Below are 22,145 nucleotides of genomic sequence, written 5' to 3' on the forward strand. Positions count from 1 at the left end.
GTATTTGTGGTTCCCCAAATGTGCAATGTGGTGACAGGCCCCTGTATGTGCACAGTCGCTTTGTCTGGATTACCTCCCCTTTCCCAACCCTCACCTTAAAAATCCTGACCCCCAACCTGCTCCCCCTGAACCTCCCCCGAGGCTGCTGACGGAGTTGGGCCCCGTTCTTTGGTTTCCCTTCTCCTGCACAGTTATTTAATCTCTCTCTCCACCACTAGAGACTGGCCTACCCCTTATCTAATTCTGCATCCCGAGTCTAGCAGGAAGCCTGGCATATGGCCAATACTTACATGCCCCACGAATACTGTTTGGGTGGATGGAAGCTGGGATGGGTAAAATAAGTGTGTCACAAAGCTCACGTGTAACTACCAAGGCTTGTTCCTCATTAGCCATGGAAGACGGGTGGAGAGAGAGATGCGAAGGAGATCACTGGAGAGGCGGGTGTCGTAGTGTAGATGGTGGCAGAGGCAGGGAGAGGGAAGGGTGCGGAGGAACCTGGGAAGCTTACGGAGAGGAAGGCTGAGAGAAACGGTCCAGGGAGACTGACCCACAGTATCCAGATGGAGCACAGTGTGATGCATTTAGGTAAGATAGGGCCCCGGGTATATGTCCTGGGGAAAATACACAGTGAGTCTTCTCATCAGCAAGGAAGCAGGCCTGGGGCAGGCAGAGTGCCGACACAGGCACACCGCATTTTCCCGGGCTTTGCTTTATGGGGCTTTGCAGGTGTTGTGTTTTTTACACATTGAAGGCAAGACCCTCCACCAGCACAAAGATTACAACTTGCTTTATCGCGATGGTCTGGAACCAAACCCTCCTTATCCCCGAGGTGTGCCTGCACACGTTCTTTACCAGGTAGCCCTTCATGAGCCTCCAGTGGGCAGGCTACGGTTAAGAAGGCCCCAAGACAGGACTTACGTGATGAGAGCAAACAGAAGGCCCTTCTGATTCAGCACAGAGTCTGGGGAAGGGGCGCTTCCAGTACTGCAGCACTGACTCTGACTGTCCTAAGCTCACTGCCCACACGGCGCTGGCCCAGGGGAGTGTGCAGCTACCTCTGCAACATGAGGGGCCCCAAGGGAGGCACTCAGTGTGGTGCAAGGTGTGCAGACTTGGAGTCAGGCTTGCTCCTCGGCAAGTCCCTTCACCTCTCTGAGCCTCAGTTTCCTCATCTGAAAAATGAGAACACTACTTCCCATGTCTGGCTGTAAATGGCCATCTAGAAGCTTGCACATACCTGGCACTTTCCTCCCTCTGGTCTTCTTTCCCTCTGGATACCTCCTTCATCCTGAGCAATGAGAGAAAACCCGCCATAACGAAGCCCATCAGGGTCCCATTGGGCAACTGCTTTCTGCTGGGCTCTGCGAGCGCTAGAAAAAACCTACGACAGGGTTTGGCCCTCTGTGGACTTAAGTGAAACGCTGAATGCTCTGACATTCCATCCCTGCAGGAGCCTGCACGCCTGTCAGTTCATCCTTCCTGGCTGAGGGACCTCGGCAATTCGCTGCAGGGCTCCCAGCTCAGTTTCTTCACTGGTTCAAATAGGAGCCTGTTGGCCTCTGCCCCGAGGGCAGTCCTCATGCTGGGATGAGCTCGCTTGTGGGAAAGGGAGTAGCAAATGTTCAGGATACGCTCAACGTCCAGCGTTCCTGTTCGAGTCCCTCACCCCTGCAGAGAGCGGCTTTCCCTGCGTTCTCCCAGGCTCCTTTCTGCTTTCTCATTCGAACGCTTAATGAGTTTCACCCTCGTAAGTGACACCTGCTGGAAATGTAATTGTGCACATAATTGCTAAGTGGGAATGGAGGCAGCTTTACTAGAATTTCCCGATGCCGGTGCCTCCCCTAGGGAAAGAACTGGCATTCACGTGAAGCCCTCCCTGCATCCTGGCTGATGGAGCTACATGGGGCTTCCCCCGGATGCAGGGCACCTGGTGCAGGAGGACTGCCCAGGTAAGAGGGAATGCCTGGTGCAGCATTCAGACTTCCAGAACCCCCTGTCTGGCTCCGAGTTCAGGGAAGCCATGTGGCCTTATCATGATACTAACTAGAGAAGACTAAAAATCCCAGCAAAGTTTCCCTGACAAACATTCCCATTAAATTCCAAAAGGCAGGGGCCCTGCTGTGGAGCAGGAAGTGAGGGATGGGGCGGAGGTCTGAGAGAGGCCCCTGTTCTCCTCTCCTGGAGGGGTGCCTGTCCTCAAGACAGGGCAGGAGGACCTCAATAGTAACACCATGATAAGACTTAGCATTATTGCTAATGATCTTGGTAATGAAGGGCTGAGTTAAGGTAAGAGTCAGCAAGATTACTACTAATAATCACCTTGTTAATGGTTGTTAATGGTGGACCAAGTGGAACGCAGGCAGGAATGTCTGGAAAGACAGTCTTCAGAACAAGGGATAGGGGAAACAGGCCTGAGTGCTTAGAGATAAATACATAAGTATATGAAGATAGGTAAGTATATAAGTGTACACATATAGAGCAGGCTTGTCATGTTCCAACACCGACCACTGGCCAGCGGCACGTGGAAACTACAGGCATCCCGTGGAGATGCTGCGGGCTTGTTCCTGACCCAACAAAGCAGCTGTAACCACTGGGCGGGTGGCGGGTCCAGCCTTCAATTTGTGAAAAACGCAACACCTGTGGAGCGCAGGGCAGGGAAGCGCAATAAGGTGAGGCGTGCCTGCACTTCTACTAACACCCCCACTCTCTCTTCCAGCTGCCAGAAGTTTACCTGCCACATCTGGATGAGAATTAGGACATTCATCTTATTTTTTTGTTGTTGTTTTTAGCTGCCCTTGTTTGCCTGTGTAGACCAATGCCTTTGACCCCTCATTCCTGAGGCTGAAACTTCCCTCTCTACATTCATGCCAGCCGCAGGAGGAAGCTGCTGCCGTCCTGTCCTGTGAGCCATGGGCTAGTCTTCTGAAAGTGCCTGCGCTTCTGTTTTGGGGTGACTTGCCCCCTGTAAGGGCACTTGGGGTTCATGGTCCTGCCTCACACAGCACTCACTCTGGGGACCTAAGTGAGGGCTCTGATGCTGCCACGGTGCCTGCGTTACCTGCCATGTGGAACAAGGGCTGTGTGATAAATAACAACAGACTCCACGGAGCTCCAAGCCTCTCGGTCTCAGGCCTGTAGCCCAGACACTAAGAGGGGAGCACACACCTTCACTGTGAAAATCTTTCAGAAGCCCTCCAGTTCTCTGTTCAAAGTGTCCTGGATACATTCTGCACTTTCCTCAAGGCCAAGGATCAGGCACAGCTATTCCTTCACTCAGCTCTCTGACACGGATGTTTTTTGGGGCTGCTACCTCTGTAGGCGTTTTGTGCCTTTGACATTTCTATGCTCAGTGCTCCCTCTTTCTCATGCTGCCGTGTCCTCCCTGACTGTGAGCACTCGCGTCACTTTGTGCTCACCTTGTCCTGCTTGGCATCCCCCATGCCGGACAGTGAGTTAGTCCTTGGAACACAGCTCTGCAACAGGGCATGGCTGGCTGGACTGTGACAACCAGTCCTCACCTCTGCAGACACCACCCATTGGCTCTCTATACCCACGCCCACCACTTCCAGGGTGCCTTTCTGTGCACAGAGGCTGAGCAGCCAGAAACAAGGCACTGCTCCCTGGAGGTGAGACCAGGCTCTCCTGAACACAGGCACCACAGGACCACAGGGGCCGGGGGGGGGGGGGGGGGGGGGGGGAGGGGGAGAGGAGGACGGGTGGTGGTGGTTGAGCTCAGGTGAGTCAGGGCTTCCTTCCCAGATGTGGATGCTGGGTGGCCAAGGTGTTTATCAGGACAGCTGCAGTGTAGGCTCCACTGTCTAGTCCTACAGGTTTGAGCCCCAGGTGGAGCGATAGAGGGGATTCCATTACAAGCCTGTGCGGTGATGGGTTTGCTCTGGTTCTGTGCCATCAGAGCTTAGGTCCTGGCATTCCTGGGATGTTGGCGAGCCACCTCATATCCCGCACTAAGTCCTCTTCTGTTTGAGCTAGCCAGAGCAGAGGCTGCTGTCTGAAACTACGATGCTGGACCGAGACAACATCTATCCACCCAGAAACTCTAAGCTCCTTAAGAGCAGGGATTCTCATGCGTCTTCATCTCTCCTTGGGCTGCATCATGCTCTGAGTCTTTAAGAGGCCCACTGACTGCAGGACTGAGATGAAGGGGTGGGCAGACAGGCACCTCTGGTGGCCCCGCCCACGCTGCTAGGCTGCATTGCTGCTGGTTTGCTAATGCTTGGGAAGTCAGATCACCTCGCTCACAAACACCGAGTATACAGCTGGTGATTTGGGTTCAGAGGATTTCAGAAAAGCGAAAAGACGGCGGCGTGCAGACACATTAAATGTGTTTTGTCGCCGCAGAGGCTTTTCCCCGTTTCCTGCCGGGCTGGCTCGCTGCCGGGTTCCAAATGGCGGAGGGACTTCCAGTTCATCAAAGTTCTCTCACCATACGCCATGCACACTGTGAGTAACTCCCCTTCAGACCCCTTCCTGTCCAGATGTACAAAGAAAATAGCAAAGGGAAATAAACCCAACACTTCCTTGCTACGCCCACTAAACCGCTAAAGCTCAGTAGTTCTGAATCATCAAACCTTGCATTTCTCATTCACTGCCCCTCATATGCAGCGTTGTTTCAATTAAGCTGGGAGCACTGTTACACTAATTATGTTATGATATTAGTCCCTGCAGATGAATATGCAGCTAACAGGTTGGGAGTGCTGTCTGGTTTGTATCCCACTAGCTACTTGAAAGTAAACCATCCCTTGAAAGTTGTTCTTGAAGTGAGGATGCAAAGGAACGGGACCCCATGCAAAGGTGCTCTGCAGTGTGGCCTCTGTAGAGACAGCCCTTGTTGTACCAGGATCTAAGCCTATGGGGGCCACAGCAAAACAGGACCCTCTAGGTGGGGGGCACATTTTATATTTCCTCTGTATCCACAAAGCCCTGTGCTCATAGTAGGTGCTCAGTTAACACTTTCTTATCAGACCAGCCTTAAAATGTCCTATTAAAACACACACACACACACACACAGCAGAAATTCTGCAATGTGTCTGCTTTATGTCAAAAAACATGGCTCTGTTCCATGAAAAATACAGTCCACAAAGGGAAAGGAAGTTATATTTGCTGCTGCATATTATGAGCCAAACACCATTAACCCTCCCAAGTACCCTGTGGGGAAGATGTTATCATCCTCATCTTACAGATGAGAACAGTGAGGTTCAGGGGGGTCAATCACAGAGTGTGGGACCAACGTAGGAGGTAGCAGAGACCTAGACACAATGAATGTGGGACCAGTGTGCAGTTCTGTGCACATGGCGTTCACTGACTCTGGTATGACAACGCACTGATAAGGACTGGGTATCACAGAGTGAAATAGGACACATGTCTCTGTGCTCAAGAAGAGAAAGGGAGTAACAGTCATGTAATAAATATGATCACAATAATTACACTGATCATCGACATTCCCTCAGCATTTACTACATGAGGGGCACTCTGCTAAGTTCTTTGCCTATTTCATCCTCACCCTACCCTGTGTGCTGGGCATCAGTATCCCCATCCCAGGAATGAGGAAAGTGAGGCACGGGGCTCAGGTATACAGACAGGAAGGGGGAGCCCACATATTCTGACTCGGAGGTGGCCGGTTAAGGACGGTGGTGTTGCCATCCCTATCTCAAGATGACACTTAATCTCATTGCCAGAAAATGGCAATGCTTGACCTGAATGAATACAAAACCAGTTAGGACATGATATACAAATGGAAATACCCAACGGGTGCTTAGGAGCACCAGGGCTATGGGACATCCGAGAGGTGAGACATTCCCATGGGTTGCAGTGGTTGGGAAGGCTTCGGCAAGGTGGTGGACTTGATGGGTGCAGATGGGGGGCCTGGACAGTCTTTCTGGGGACAAGTAATGGTGCAATTGCTGCCATGTCAGCTTTGCTCACAGGCTGTGTTCCATAAGAAGACTGCGAGTTCCTTAGGGACAGGGATGCATCTGTACTTAATGGTGTGACCTTGGTTAAGGCATGCGCTGGGACTGCGTTGTCTTGGTTTCCTATCCTTAACATGGGGGTCATAATAGAAGCTACCTCACAGGGTTTGTTTTCAGGATTAAGGGGTCTGCTGCCTGGAGAAGTTAGCAGTCTTCGTAGCAGTGGTGGAAGTGCTGCTTCAGATATCCAAGAAGTAATCATAGGGTCGGTGGAGATCTAGCACTTCCATCACATGGGCTTTACAAGTCTGGCCAGGCCACTTAGAAGTCCATCCCATCATTGTAAAGGGTCTGAACAAGAATGTGGAAGCCTATTGGTTACCAGAGCTGGTAAATCAAATCCATCACAGGCCAGCTCCTCCAGAAAACCCACCTAGACCACCCTGTCTTACCAGGGCCACTTCCTCTACTGAATTCCTATGGAAACCGACATGCAGAGAGATGAAGTCCCTCACCCATAGTCATGCAGCTAGTAAATGGTAAGCCAGGGTCTAAACACACCCATCTGGTCCCACAGCTTGTCCACTATGCAAACATGGGAATCATCTGTGCGTTGATACTTGGAAAATTTCAGCAATAAATCATCTTACCCTATGTAGAGTCTTTTCAAAGTAAATCATTCCATTAAAATCTTTCTAAGTGTTCCCTTTGCCTATGACCTTCTTAAAGCTTTCCTACTTTTTTCTTGAGTCAGTTTGGGTAATTTGCATGTTCCTAGAAAGCAGCCTCGCCTATGGAGATTTTCAAAAGTGTTAAAGTACAATTGTGCATTATATCATTACCATTTAAAATTACACCTGTTGCTTTATTTCCTTTCTCCTGGATTAGTTCTCCTCCTTTTCATATTAGATGTTTTCCAGTGCTAGATCTGTATTGCAGCAACAGAAGGGTGCACACACCAAGTTCTCTTAAAATGCTGGCCTCAGCCAATCTTCCAGGCTGGAAAAGTAGTCAGAACATATCTTTGAGAGCGAACTCTTTCAGGAAGGAAAAGCGCCACAGTGGGCCAGTTTGGATCTGAAATGGGAGGCCTCCTGGGTTTAGACAAAGAGGAGTTAGGTTGTTGTATGTAAGAAAGCAGTGAATGAATCTGACAGCAGACTCCTGGGAGAGGGGTCCCAGGGGCACCCAAACAGGAGGATGGGGAGAGAGGGTCAGGCACCAAGGTGGCAAGCAGGGAACAGCTGGCCAAGGAGGCTTCGGGGGTCTAGGGAGAGCCTGAGGCATCCTGCAACCTGTGGGTCAGGCCCTGGATTCTTTGCTTTAACATGAGAGAGCTGGCCACTCAAAGCCGGAGGAAATCCGGTGAGAAGACTCGCTCCTGAAATCATAGGAGCTTCACAGAAGGAAGAGTGTTTGAGTGTTTTACCCTCTAAAATGAGGCTTGATAGCCCAGCCAGCATAGCTCAGAGGTTGAGTGTCAACCTATGAACCAGGAGGTCACGGTTTGCTTCCCAGTCACATGCCTAAGTTGTGGGCTTCATCCCCAGGAGGGGGTGTGCAGGAGGCGGCAAGCAATGATTCTCTCTCATCATTGGTATTTCTACTTCTCTCTCCCTCTCCCTTCCTCTCTGAAATCAATAAAAATATATTAAAAAATAAAATAAAATGAGGCTTGATAATAATTCACAGGGTCATTGTGGGAGTTACACAGGCGATACTTGCTACAGGCCCGCGTGTGCCTGCTCACTGCAGACCAGCACTAAGTGCTCTATGCATGTACATAGAGAGGCAGAGCCACGGATGTGTGTGCCTGAGAGTGAGTGTGTGCAGTTGGCAGAGAAATGTTGGTACAGTTGAGGGTGAAATGCTCAACTATGAGCCTTTTAAACACCCTCACAGGCCCGAGGAGTCTAAAATCAACTGCCACTGGACCCTGAGCTAGCGGGAAATAAAACAGCTGATGGCTGGCTGGACCCTGGAGTCATTGGTGAAAGGCAGGGAGTGGAACCTGACACTGTGGAACCACCCCAAGCGGGCTCATCTGTGACCTGGGATGTGCAGGCCCAGGCCACGGCCCAGCGCATGGGGCGGCCCTCCCAAATTTCATTTCTGCTCCTTGCATGTGGGCCCCATCTCAATTAAGATCAGTTAGAAGTCAATTTCACAGTGGTTGGTTTTCTAAGATCCCCGCAAAATGATAAGCTGGAAACAGGCAATCACATCTTCGGGGGAGCAGAGGTCCTCCTCAACAGGGCTTCCCTCCGATGCTTGATTTATTTATTTGGATTTGATTTTTTAATTCGGTAAATAATGTCTATTTACTTTTTTTTCTCCGCTTCCAAAACCAGTATATGTGCAGGAGGAATAAGCAGCTGTCCTTGCCCCCACCGGACCTCAAACTGATGGAGACTTTCCCCTTCACCGGCTGTGAGGTTTAAAGACACACATTTCCCACAGCTGACCAGCAATCATTGCCAAACGTAGGAAAACCCAGAAAGGTGGAAAGAAAAGGAGAAAAATCAGCCAGGGTCCCACCACCCAGAGACAACCACCTTTAACAGTGTTCTGTGCGCGTCTCTTCTGCAAGTTTTCTCCGATTGTTTTTACGCGGCTGAGATCACATTGTGTGTCTGATTTTATCTCCTGCCTTTGCATGTACTGGGATGCCATAAGCATTTCCGCATGTCATTAAAAGCTTGGCAATCACCTTCTTTAATGACTACAGAATATTCTATCCTATAAACGAACCCTAATTTACCTAACCAGTTGCTTCAAGTGGGGCGTTCAGTGGTTTCCAATTTTTCATTCTTATAAATAAGACTGCAGGGAACGACCACGTGCATACATTTTTGTTTGCATTTCAAACTGTTTTCTTAGGATAGATTCCCAGAGGTAGCATTATGGGTCAAAGGGCGTAGAATTTTTTGAGGTCCTTGAATCTAATTACTAAACTGCTTTTCTGAGGTGGTTCCAATGGCCGCCCCTCCAGCAGGGTGAGGGCCTCAGTGTGTGCAGGCGCACTCTGAGGCCCGGGGTCCGGGGAGGGCTTTGACTCCTCTGCCTTCCCGGTGGTGGCCCCGGGACGGGTCAGTGGACTTCCATTGCCCCCTTGTCCCCTCCCCTTGTGTCTGGCTCACTGCCTTTCACCCGGGGACACTGAGAGGGCTCTGTGTGCTCCTTGTTCCCATCAAGGGTCCATGACACAGCAGGAGGCAGGGCGGGGGAGGTGTCTGTGAATCTGAGGTCGTGTTTAGCACTTCTTGGCAATATATCAGACTCAAGGTGTGTGCCCTTTTCGCCTTTTTTAAAGGACCACATGTGCATGAGAAGCCTTCGCTGCACACGTCTGTGTCTGTCTGCCGTGCTCAAGTGCATCCTCACACGGTGGATCTGGGTTCATTTTGGACAGCACTGGAGAAACTGATTTGCGCTGTAGAGGTCACTGGACATGCCCTGATCAGAGGGCAGTGCTGCATTTAAAGGAAAAACAAAGCACTTCAAAGGGGAAGCCGTGTGAATCTTTTCACAGCAGAGTCGGAGAGCTCTAAGGGAAAGCTGTGGGGATGTTTAATCACGAGGCAAACAGAAAACAAGAAAAGGGGAGGGGCTGTGAGAACAGAGCTGACTGCGTGCAGGGAGAGTGAGTGTCCTCAGGGCAGGGGGTCAGGCGCGCACAGGGAGAGGCAGGAAGAGGCTCTGAGCACCTCCGGGAGCCGGGCCTGTGGGACAACCAGGAGTGCAAAGGCTCGGAGAGGTCACGTGGCCAGTCCTGATCACACAGCTAGTCAGAGGCAGAGTGAGAATTCGACGCTGGACCAGCTTGGGCCGGGTCCAGTGGTGTCCTACAGTAGTGTTTCTCAGACTTTAATGTGGATGAGATTCCACTGGAGGTCTTGTTAAAGTGCAGATTCTGATTCAGCAGGTCCGTGGAGCGGCCTGAGGGTCTGCATTTCAAACAAGCGCCTGAGTGTTGGGGATGCTGATGGTCCAGGGACCACGCATGGAGGAACAAGGCCACTTCACTGTGGCTCTCAAATTCTACTAAGCCTCAGACCACCTGGAGAGTCCCTTAGAACACAAATTGCTGGGCCCCACCTCCAGAGCTTGTGACTCCATAGGTGTGGGATGGGCCTGAGAATTTGTATTTTGTAAAAGGTCCAGGTGCTGCTGCTGGTCTGGGTACCACTCTCTGAGCATCTTGTCCCTGGGGTGGGTGGGCGCCCTTCTCAGCCTGCTGACATGCTGCTCTGGGGCCTTCCTGAGTTCTACAGAACACAGTAGGCCTTTGTTCTTGGGAGGGTCTGGAGGTGGGACTGCAAAGAGATGCTGCTTTTGTCCTGAGACCCTCAGCTTTTGGCTACAGCATTAGGAGGGGTGTGTGTGTGTGTGTGTGTGTTGGGAGTCATATGACAAGTCTCAAAAGCCCTTGTAGTTTTCCTCCAGAACAAGGCAGTGTTAAGAGAGGCCAGAGGGTTTCTGGGGCAGCTTGAGGACTCCACCGTAAAAAAGCCTGCTTTGCAGTACATCAGTTATATTATGTTGTCGAATGGAGCTTCCTGCTTGTTGGGTCTTGGAGTTTAATAAGAAAATATATTATGACTCAGTCCAAACTTTACAAAAGTCCTTGGGGAATCTGAAGTGAATCATGTTAAGCTCCTGTTATAAAACAAACAGTCTTCTCTTTCACAAGCCCGTATCAGCAGCAGCCTAGCGGTGGGGGTGAGGGGAAGCGAGGACAGGGAAGGAGACTCAGCAAGGGGTGGAATCTTTGCCCAGAACCTTTCTTAAATAACTAGAGACTTTCTGAACAGAAGGAAGGCAGAGCCCAGAGAGCCTGGGGAAAAAGAGCTTTTTTAAAGGTGGCCTGAGTAGCTAAGAGCAGAAGGTAGTTTGAGGAGGCAAGCCCTTGGAAGTTACCTCCTCCAGGAAGCCTTTTTTGAGTTCTCCAGGCAGAAGTGCTCTCAAATGCATGGCCCTTTATCTTTGCATTGAGCACAGAAAACCATCTTCTTATATGTCAGCCCTTATGGCCATGACTGCTCTCCTGTGGCAATGAACCTTTTGGGCTGGCAGAACAGACACGCCTCATTTCCAGAGCCTCCACCCTGTGTGCTGATGTCCCTGCAGTACAGCAGGAGCCCCACAACCACTGAATGCTTGACTGACTGACTGACTGACTGACTTCCTGAAGTTTCTCAGTCTCCATGTCTAACTTCATACACTGAAGGAGGAAATGTTATACGTTGTAGGAGCCCAGGGTGAATGAACAGAACCCAAACTAGGAAGCAGGTCAGTAGGAAAATGCCAAGAGGGCATTAACTAGTACTATATATATTCTTTTTTGCTGAGCCCTGGCTGTGGGCCCTTCCTGGAGGCTGGCATATGAACCTGGCTCCACCACTCACTACTGGAGGACCTTGGGCAAGTCACTTCACTTTTCTGTAGTCCCTTTCTTCAAGTGGAAACCAGAGATAATTCTAGAACTGACATCACGGCATGGTTGAGAAGGTTGTCAGATGGCACATGGAAAGCACATAGCATAGTCCTGAAAGAAAGAATGACTAAAAGGACGGAAGCAAGAAAGGAAGAAAGAAAGAGGGTCAAGTCAGTAGAATAGGAGTCCCAAAATGAGAGAGAGAGAGAGTGAGAGAGAGAGAGAGAGAGAGAGAGAGAAGTTAAGTTCTTATATAGTTTCAGCCCCAAATCCACAGATAAATGCATGGGACGAGTAAGTGAGGGGCTAGATAAATGGACTACACTTACATTTACAGAGGGCTTAATACATGTTAGCTGTAATGAAGCTAAGCACATAAATATTAGTTCATTCCATCTTCATAACCACCTTATGAGATGCTTCTTATCTTTCAGACTTTACCTATGAGGAAACTGGGCGCTATCTACACAGAACTGGCAGAACTGTCTCCCTATAGCTAAAGTTGATGAAAAGACAAGTGAGAAAACTTTGGAAAATTTGACATCCCCATCTAGTAAAATTGAAGATATGAATGAGCTTATGACCCAGCAATTGTAGGACCAACAGATAGGTGCACCCAAACGAAGTGTACAAAAATGTCCCTAGCAGCATTGTCAAATATGAGAGACATCCCAAACCCCCCTCAGCAGGCCAATGGGATAATTTCTGGATGGTTGCACCATGGAATATCATACATCAACAGAGATGAACAACCTTGATACACATAATTTGAATAAATCACAAAAACATTGAGTAGAGGGCCAGGCACAAAAGCGTACTTCTTACATGATCTCCTTGATAAGAAATACAGGCAAAACTAAGTAATATGGTCAAGACAATAGGAAGCTTGAGATTCTCACCGAAGGTGGGGTAGGGGTTGCCTGAGGTGGGATGAAGGGCTGTGACGGGGAGGGGCCTGCGAAGGCTTGGGGAGTACTATTCCTGTTCTAGTTTCACTCCAGGTGGTGGCAACATGGGTGTTCACCTTGGAATTATTTGTTGGGTGATACACATAAGTATTATATTTTACAATAAAATATTTGAAAACTACAAACAAAAATAAGGCTTATCTCATAGTAGGACTCCAGAAAATAATCTCCCAGTCTACAGGTGAGACCTTTAAGGATGAAACAGAACGAAACTCAGCAGAACAATGTGCGGATTCTAGGCCTTGAGCAGTGACCAGAGGCTGGGTCCTCCCTGTCCAGGGCAGAAAGCACCGTCAACACAGGACTCAGTGGTCCCAGATCCCGGGCTCAGTGTTTATGTTTACTTTATTTTTTTAAAATATATTTTTATTGATTTCAGAGAGGAAGGGAGAGGGAGAGTGTGATAGAAACATCAAAGATGAGAGAGAATCACTGATCAGCTGCCTTCTGCACACCCCACACTGGGGATGGAGCCCACAACCCCTCCCTCTGTGGCCAGGTACCACAGCGTTCCCGAGGCGAGCATGCTGCTGGTTGCTCCCAGTAAGAGTATGGAGATTCTTTCAGGAGTGTCTACCACGTTTCAGGGAGAGACTATTTTGGGTGTCTCAATTGTATCTATAATTCTACCCCTAAAGTCATTTTATCCATCTTTCCAAGGATTCAAAAATAAAACTCTTGCCCGATGGAGGCAGTAAAAAAGATTTTCAGAGAAAAAAAATCTTCAAATACTATTTTTGTAAAACTGCACATACCTTTCTCCCTTTTCTTTCTCCATCTTCGCTAGAGACCTTTGAGTTATGAAGTGCACTTAACACCATTAATTGCCATGGAAACGACAGAATCTTCTGCAGAATATGGTCAACTTTTTCTGCACAGGTTTCTTCCCTCCTTTCAACAAAGACTTTGAATAATGGGCTGTTTTTGTTCCTTTTGTGGGAAGACAAGTTTCTCCTCCCCCTCCCCATCCCTTTTGAATTGTTACTTCCCTTGGCCGGGGCTCTGACAGTGGGAGCCTGTTACCAGGTTTCTAGGAAGCTGGGAAAGAGGGAGAATGTCATTTGAATTGCAGCTCTGCTGATGCTACCTGTGGGGTCCAGGTGTTCTCACCTGTGCTTCAGCAATGATCTGCTCTTCACCAATTTTATTCAGCATCATTAATAACAACCCTAGTAGCGTGCAGTAACAATTGTTAATAACAATTCCCATTTACTTGGGTGCTTACATTAATAACAATTGTATTGACTATCTGCAGGGAGTATTGTGAGTGCACTGTATGTGTTCGTTTATTTCATCCTCACAGGAACCATGTAAATATTAAGATTATCCCCATTTTACAGATGAGGAAACTGAGGCACGGAGAGATTACTTCACCTGCCCACAGGCACAGGCGAATAAACAGGTGAGCCAAAATCTCAACATGGGTCTCTCTAATTCCATACCTAGTCCATGCATTTTCTACCATGGGTGTAGTGTACCTTTTGAAAGAAATGACAGTGTAACCCTCAGCCAGTAACTAAATCATTAATGAAGTGACTGAATCATTAAATATTTACTAAGCCCCTACTATGTGCCAGGCACAGTACTGGATCTTGTTTAGAATTTATCAGCAAACTCAGCTACCTGAAACAACTCTGAGGAACAAGAATTATGCAGGGGAGCCTGGCCGGCATGGTTTCAGTGGTTGAGCTTCCACTGATGCACCAAAAGATGACAGGTTCAATGCCTGGGTTGCCAGCTCGATCCCCAGAATGGGGTGTGTAGGAGGCAGCAGATGGGTGTTTCTCTCTCATTGATGTTGCTATCTCTTTCTCCCACTCCCTTCCTCTCTCTAAAGGCAATAAAAATATATTTTTAAAAAGCCTATGAGCCACCCAGACATATAACATTCACCCATTTTATTTATTTGAAAAATACTCCCTCACCTTTACTTTCTCTACACACAATGTTAATAAGTTAGTCATGTGAAATCAGAGATTTGGGTTTGAATTCCAGATCTGTCATTCCCTAGGTGTGGGATGGTTTACCTAACCTCTCCATGATGGTTCCCCATATTTAAAATAGAAGTTATCTCAGAAGGTGGTTTTGAAGATCAAACCAGAAATTGTATATAAGGCGACTATTTCAGTAACTGACACCTAGTAGGAGCTGAATATCCAGGTACTAGCAGTAGCTGTGGCTGTATTCATTCATTACGTAAACACTTACTATGCACCCATGATTCCTAGCGCATCCTCTATTTGTGCTCTGCACTACCTTCCAGCTAAGAAGATGCCTGGGAAGTCAGCTGTGAGACCAGTGAGGCAGTCCAAGGACAGAATTAGTAGGGTGCCAGGCACGGGGCAGCCACACCACTGGGGCGACCTACCAAGGATGCAAGCTAGGAAGTGGTAGAGCTGAAATAATTAGATTGGAGGCATTTGCCTCAAATGGGGAATAGAGCCACACATACCCAAGTCACTGAGGGCCAACCCCACGTCATGCACACCTTCTGGCATCTTTCAAAAATTCTGCAATAACTGACCCTCTTTTCATTGAGTCTGTCTGTCTGTCTGGCTTCCAGGCATTAAAGAAAGGAGTGGTCCCAGGAAATTTTGCCCTCTATCAATCCAACATTAGACACAATTCAATTTCTTAATGACATTTGTGATCATTAGGCCCTGCTTCTAATTGAAAATGAATAATTGAAATTCTAATTATTACAGGAGTCAATAGAAGGCTACTCTAGACAGCAACTTGCTAGGCAAAAGCTTTAATGCTAATCACTTATTAACTCCAATAAGTTTCTGGTTATACAAGTATTTCTTTTATTTTTTAAAACTTATTTTTTAATTACAGTTGACATAGAATATTATTTTAGTTTCAGGTATATAACATAAGTACACATTTATATAGCCTACCAAATGATCACCTGGATAAGTCTAGTACACATCTGGCACCATCTATAGTCATTACAATATTATTATTATTATTATTATTCTAAAAATTGAATTGATTGGGGTGGCATTGGTTTGCAAAACCATATAGGTTTCAAGTGTACAACTCTAATAAACATGCATTTCTTTTTTTATTTATTTTTTTTAATTTTTTTTTATTGCTTAAAGCATTACAAAGGGTATTACATATGTGTCCTTTTTTCCCCCCCACCCTTGACAAGCCCCTGCCCTCCCTTACCCCCCAGTGTCTTATGTCCATTAGTTATGGTTATATGGATGCATACAAGTCCTTCGGTTGATCTCTTACTCCCCTCCCTCCTGTCCCCCAACCCTCCCTGGCCTTACCACTGAAGTCTGACAATCAGTTTGAGGCAGCTCTGCCACTGTATTTATTATTGTTCAAAAGTTTGTAATGGTCTTAATTATCCATGAAAGAATGAGATCATGTGGTATTTTTTCTTCATTGACTGGCTTGTTTCACTTAGCATAATGCTCTCCAGTTCCATCCATGCTGTTGCAAATGGTAAGAGTCCCTTCTTTTTAACAGCAGCATAGTATTCCATCGTGTAGATGTATCACAGTTTTCTAATCCATTCATCTACTGATGAGCACTTAGGCTGTTTCCAGATCTTAGCTATGGTGAATTGTGCTGCTATGAACATCTGGGTGCATATATCCTTTCTGATTGGTGTTTCTGGTTTCTTGGGATATATTCCTAGAAGTGGGATCACAGGGTCAAATGGGAGTTCCATTTCCAATTTTTTGAGGAACCTCCATACTGCCTTCCATAGTGGCTGCACCAGTCTGCATTCCCACCAGCAGTGCACAAGTGTTCCTTTTTCTCCACATCCTCTCCAGCACTTGTCGTTTGTTGATTTGTTGATGATGGCCATTCTGACAGGTGTGAGATGGTACCTCATTGTTGTTTTCATTTGCATCTCTCAGATGATTAGTGACTTTGAGCATGTTTTCATATGTCTCTTGGCTTTCTGAATGTCCTCTTTTGAAAGGTGTCTATTTAGATCCTTTGCCCATTTTCTGATTGGATTGTTTATCTTCTTTTTGTTAAGTTGTATGAGTTCCCTATAAATTTTGGAGATTAAGCCCTTATCAGATATGACGTTGGCAAATATGTTTTCCCACGAGGTGGGTTTTCTTGTTGTTTTGTTGATGGTTTCTTTTGCTGTGCAGAAGCTTTTTATTTTGATGTAGTCCCATTTGTTCATTTTCTCTTTAGTTTCAACTGCCCTAGGAGCTGTATCAGTGAAGAAATTGTTTTGGCATATGTCTGAGATTTTGTTGCCTTTGTATTCTTCTAGAATTTTTATGGTTTCCTGTCGTACATTTAAGTCCTTTATCCATTTTGAGTTTATTCTTGTGTATGGTGTAAGTTGGTGGTCTAGTTTCATTTTCTTGCATATGTCTGTCCAATTTTCCCAACACCATTTATTGAAGAGACTATCTTGGCTCCATTGTATGTTCATGCCTCCTTTGTCAAAAATTAATTGAGCATATTGGTTTGGGCTAATTTCTGGACTCTCTATTCTATTCCACTGATCTATATGTCTGTTCTTGTGCCAGTACCAGGCAGTTTTGAGAACAGTGGCTTTGTAATACAGCTTGATATCTGGCATTGAGATCCCACCTACTTTGTTCTTTCTCAGGATCGTTGCAGCTATTCGGGGTCTTTTTTTATTCCAGATGAATTTTTGGAGAGTTCGTTCTAGATCTTTGAAGAAGGCCATTGGTATTTTAATGGGAAGTGCGTTGAATGTATAGATTGCTTTGGGTAGTATGGACATTTTAATGATGTTGATTCTACCAATCCAAGAACATGGTATGTTCTTCCATCTGTTTATGTCTTCCTCTATCTCTTTTTTCAACGTCCTGTAGTTTTCTGAGTAGAGGTCTTTAACCTCTTTAGTTAAGTTTATTCCTAGGTATCTTAATTTTTTTGGTGCGATGGTAAATGGGATTGTTTTTCTGATCTCCCTTTCTGAAAGTTCACTATTGGTGTATAGAAATGCCTCAGATTTCTTGGGGTTAATTTTGTATCCTGCTACATTGCCAAATTCATGTATTAAGTCTAGTAGCTTTTTGATGGAGTCTCTAGGGTTTTGTATGTATAATATCATGTCATCTGCAAATAAGGACAGTTTTACTTCCTCTTTTCCAATTTGGATGCCTTTTATTTCTTCTTCTTGCCTAATTGCAATGGCTAATACTTCCAGTACTATGTTGAACAGGAGTGGTGAGAGTGGGCATCCCTGTCTTGTTCCTGTTCTTAGGGGAAATGGTGTTAGTTTTTGTCCATTGAGTATGATGTTGGCTGTGGGCCTGTCATATATGGCTTTTATTATGTTGAGGTATGATCCTTCTATTCCCACCTTTCTGAGAGTTTTTATCAAAAATGGGTGTTGGATTTTGTCGAATGCTTTTTCTGCATCAATTGATATGACCATGTGGTTTTTTTCTTTCAATTTGTTTATGTGATGTATCACATTTATTGATTTACGGATGTTGTACCATCCTTGCATCTCTGGGATAAATCCTACTTGGTCATGGTGTATGATCCTTCTGATGTACTGCTGGATCCGATTTGCTAAGATTTTGTTGAGGATTTTGGCATCTATGTTCATGAGGGATATTGGCCTGTAATTCTCTTTCATTGTGATGTCTTTACCTGGTTTTGGTATTAGGGTGATGCTGGCTTCATAGAATGAGCTTGGAAGCGTTCCTTCCTCTTGAATTTTTTGTAGTAGTCTGAGGAGGGTAGGTTTTAGTTCTTCCTTGAATGTTTGGTAGAACTCCTCTGTGAAGCCGTCTGGCCCTGGGCTTTTGTTTGCTGGAAGCTTTCTGATGACTGCTTCAATTTCTTCCATAGTTATTGGCCTATTGAGGTTTTTAGATTCTTCCTGATTGAGTTTTGGAATGTTGTATTTTTCTAGGAATTTGTCCATTTCCTCCAGGTTGTCTAGTTTGTTGGAGTAGAGTTGCCTGTAGTATTGTTTAACAATCATTTGTATTTCTGTGGGGTCTGTTGTTATTTCGCCTCTATCATTTCTGATTTGGTTTATTTGGGACCTCTCTCTTTGCTTCTTGGTGAGCCTGGCTAGGGGTTTGTCAATCTTGTTTATCCTTTCAAAGAACCAGCTCTTGGTTTCATTGATTTTCTGTATTGTTTTTTTGGTCTCTATTTCATTGATTTCTGCTCTAATCTTTATTATCTCCTTCCTTCTGCTCACTCTGGGGTTTTCTTGTTGCTCTCTTTCTAATTCTTTGAGTTGTAGAGTTAGATGATTGACTACCATTTTTTCTTGTTTTTTGAGATAGGCCTGTAGAGCTATAAACTTTCCTCTCAGGACTGCTTTCATTGTGTCCCAGAGGTTTTGGATTGTTGTGTTTTCATTGTCATTAGTGTCCAGGATGTTTTTAATTTCTTCTTTGATGTCATCGGTAACCCAATCAATATTTAATAACATGCTATTCAGCTTCCAAGTGTTTGAGTATTTTGGGTTGTTTTTATTGTAGTTTATTTCTAACATTATGCCATTGTGGTCTGCGAAGAAGCTTTTTATGATTTCAATCTTCTTGAATTTGTGGAGACTTTGCTTGTGACCCAATATGTGGTCTATTTTTGAATATGTCCCATGAGCACCTGAGAGGAATGTATATTCCGCAGCTGTGGGGTGAAGTGTTCTGAAGATGTCAATTAAGTCCATCTGATCTAGTGAGTCATTTAGGATTGCTGTTTCTTTGCTGAGTTTTTGTCTAGCGGATTTATCCAGTGATGTCAGTGGTGTATTAAAGTCCCCTACTATGATTGTATTGTTGTCGATCTCTCCCCTGATATCTTCCAGAAGTTTTCTTATGTATGTGGGTGCTCCTGCATTGGGTGCATATATGTTTACCAGGGTTATATCTTCTTGTTGTATTGATCCCTTTAGTATTATGAAGTGGCCTTCCTTATCTCTGGTTATGGCCTTCACTTTGAGATGTATTTTGTCAGATATAAGTATTGCTACCCCAGCTTTCTTTTCCTTTCCATTTGCGTGAAAGATATTTTTCCATCCCTTCACTTTCAGTCTGTGTGAGTCCCTTCTAATGAGGTGGGTCTCTTGTAGACAGCAGATGTATGGGTCATGTTTTTTTATCCATTCAGCCACTCGATGTCTTTTGGTTGGAGCATTTAGTCCATTTACATTTAAAGTTATTATTGAAAGGTACTTGTTTGTAGCCATTTCTTTTTTTGTGTGTGTGCGTGGCTGTTTTCTTTCTGAGCTTGATATTTCTTCTTTTTACACCAGTCCCTTTAGCATTTCTTGCATGGCTGGCTTGGTGGTGATAAACTCCCTTAGCCCTTTTTTGTCTGTGAAGCTTCTTATTTCCCCTTCAATTTTGAATGATAGCCTTGCTGGATAGAGTATTCTTGGATTCAGTCCTTTGCTTTGCATCACTTTGTAGATTTCCGTCCATTCTTTTCTGGCCTGATGTGTTTCTGTTGAGAAATCATTTGATAATCTAATGGGAGATCCCTTGTATGTTACTTTCCGTCTCTCTCTTGCAGCCTGTAAGATTCTCTCTTTATCCTGAACATTTGCCATGGTAATTATGATGTATCTTGGTGTGGGTCTTTTCGGGTTCACCTTGTTTGGGACTCTCTGGGCTTGTGTGACTTTTTTCTTCCCCACCTCAGGGAAGTTTTCTGAAATTATTTCTTCGAATAGGTTTTCTAATCCATGTTCATCTTTCTGTTGTTCTGGCACCCCTATTATTCGTATGTTGTTTCATTTCATGTTGTCCCAAAGCTCCCTTAGGCTCTCCTCCTGTCTTTTAATTTTTTTCTCCATTTGCCGTACAGTTTGAGTGTGTTTTGCTTCCTTGTCTTCTAATTCACTAATTCGGTCCTCCGCTTCTCCCAGTCTACTGTTGATACTTTCAATGGAGTTTTTTATTGAAGCTATGTCGCTCTTCATTTCTTCTTGGGATTTACTTAAGTTGTTGATTTTTTCATCTGTTTCTTCTAGCTTCTTGCATAAGTAGTTGAGTTTTTCATCTGTTTCTTCTTGCTTCTTGAACATCTGGTGCATGTACTCTAGGAACCTTATTCTGAATACTTTTTCCGTCATGTTGCATATCTCTGTCTCACTTAGCTGCTTTTCTGGCGAGTCCTCCTTTTCTTTCCTTTGGGGGTTTCTTTGCCTACCCATGTTTGATCTCGCTGACATATGTAGATGTTGAGATGTTCAGTGGCTGCTCCCTGGGTGGCAGGGGCTCCTTGGGTTGTGGTTGCTGCTCAGACGGTTGCGGTAGCAGCTGCTTTCCAGTTGGCAGCAGCTCCTCTGGTGGGTGTTGTTCACAGCTGTGTTGGCTCTTCTGGCTGGTGGGGGGAGGCTTCACGTACAGCTGCTGTTCCACAGACAGAGGGTGTGGTGATCAGGAGGCTGTGGTGATCAGGAGGCTGCGGTGATCGGGGGGCTGCTGTTGCTTGGATCTGCTGCGTTGATTTAAAGGCACAAAATACAACAGAGCAAGGCACAACGTACCAGGCACTGAACACAAGTATATTCACAATATTAATAACCCCAAATAAAGGTGACCACCCGAATTAAGAGAATTAGGGGATAAGGGAGAAAGAAGAGAAGAAGATAAAAGAGAGAACAGAAAAGAAAAATAAGAAAAAAACAAACAAAAAAGGAGTGCAAAAATAGAATTGGGAAAAAAGAGGGGAAAAAAAGAGAGCGAAAAAAGAGAATGAAGTAGAAGCGGGGAAGAGACTATTGGTATGAGGAGCAAACTCCAATAGAACTGCCACTAATCTCAACAAATTCCAGCAACAGATCCCTGGAGATGAATGCAAACTACAAACCACCAATAATATCCAGAGGGGTAAGGGAAAACAGAAGCACAAAAATAACCGGGGTGGGGTGGGGGAGGGAAGGGAAAAACCAGCAGAAAAAAAAAAGAAAAAGAAAAAGAAAAAGAAAAACAACCTCACAACCAGTCCTAAAAAAGAAGAAAAAACACAAAACAAAACAAACAAACAAATAAAAAAAAAAAGCCCAATATATTCAACAATCAAGAAAACAATAGAAAGATAAGAGAAAAAAAAATGTTTGGAAAGTGAAGAAGGATAAAGAATAGGTGTATAAGGATTTAGAGCAGTAGATTGGAAATAGGATATATAAGTAAGGTGGAATTTGACAGGGGGTAAAAAGAAGGAATTGGGAAAGTCTGGAGCAGGAATAGGGTAAGAGAAGCAGGACACCAAAAGGGGAAAAGTAAGGAAGAGGGTTTTAGCAAAGAGGTGAAATTGAGATAGGGAAAATTAATGCTAAAGGAACGATGAAAATAGAATGGAGAACACTAATCCCAAAAGAAAATAAAGAGAAAATAAAATGGCACTTTAAAAAATGGTAAAATGATAGCAGTAATAATACTGGTTAAAAATAAAAATGTGGTAATTGAAAGGGTAAAATCAGGTGATGGAAAAAGAAGAAAAAGAGAAAAAAAAATTGGTTTCTTAGTAAAAAGGTGAAAAAATTAAAAAAAAGAAAAAGAAAAAGAAAAAATTTACAGTAGTGATGGTCTTTCGGTTCTTCTACTCTTCAGCCTGGTTCGCCTTAGTCCAGCACTGCATGATCTGGGAAACGCTCCTCTCTTATGGGCACTGCATGGTCTGGTCAGTTCCTCAGGATGCCCCCTTTAGTCTCAGTTCTCCGCAATCACAAAATCCAGATCTCAAATCTCCCGGTGCCAGCAAACCCGAGGAACTCCTTACCCCGGTCAGGGTCTGTGTCTGTCCCAAGAGACGCGGCTGTCTGCCATGCGGTCTCCCTCCGACCCTCTGGGCTCAGGTCTGGCAAACTTTCCT

The 22,145-nt window shown here is 45.5% G+C and overlaps 1 protein-coding gene across 1 annotated transcript in view; it reads right to left on the reverse strand.

Annotated features, from left to right (window-relative positions):
- The window catches only part of TENM4 (teneurin transmembrane protein 4), a 743,366-nt gene that overhangs the window by 510,140 nt on the left and 211,081 nt on the right, over positions 1 to 22,145 (reverse strand).

This window comes from Myotis yumanensis, unplaced genomic scaffold (assembly GCF_028538775.1).
Source record: "Myotis yumanensis isolate MYYU_CA2020_CCGP unplaced genomic scaffold, mMyoYum1.0.hap1 SCAF_10, whole genome shotgun sequence".
NCBI classification, from domain to species: Eukaryota; Metazoa; Chordata; class Mammalia; order Chiroptera; family Vespertilionidae; genus Myotis; species Myotis yumanensis.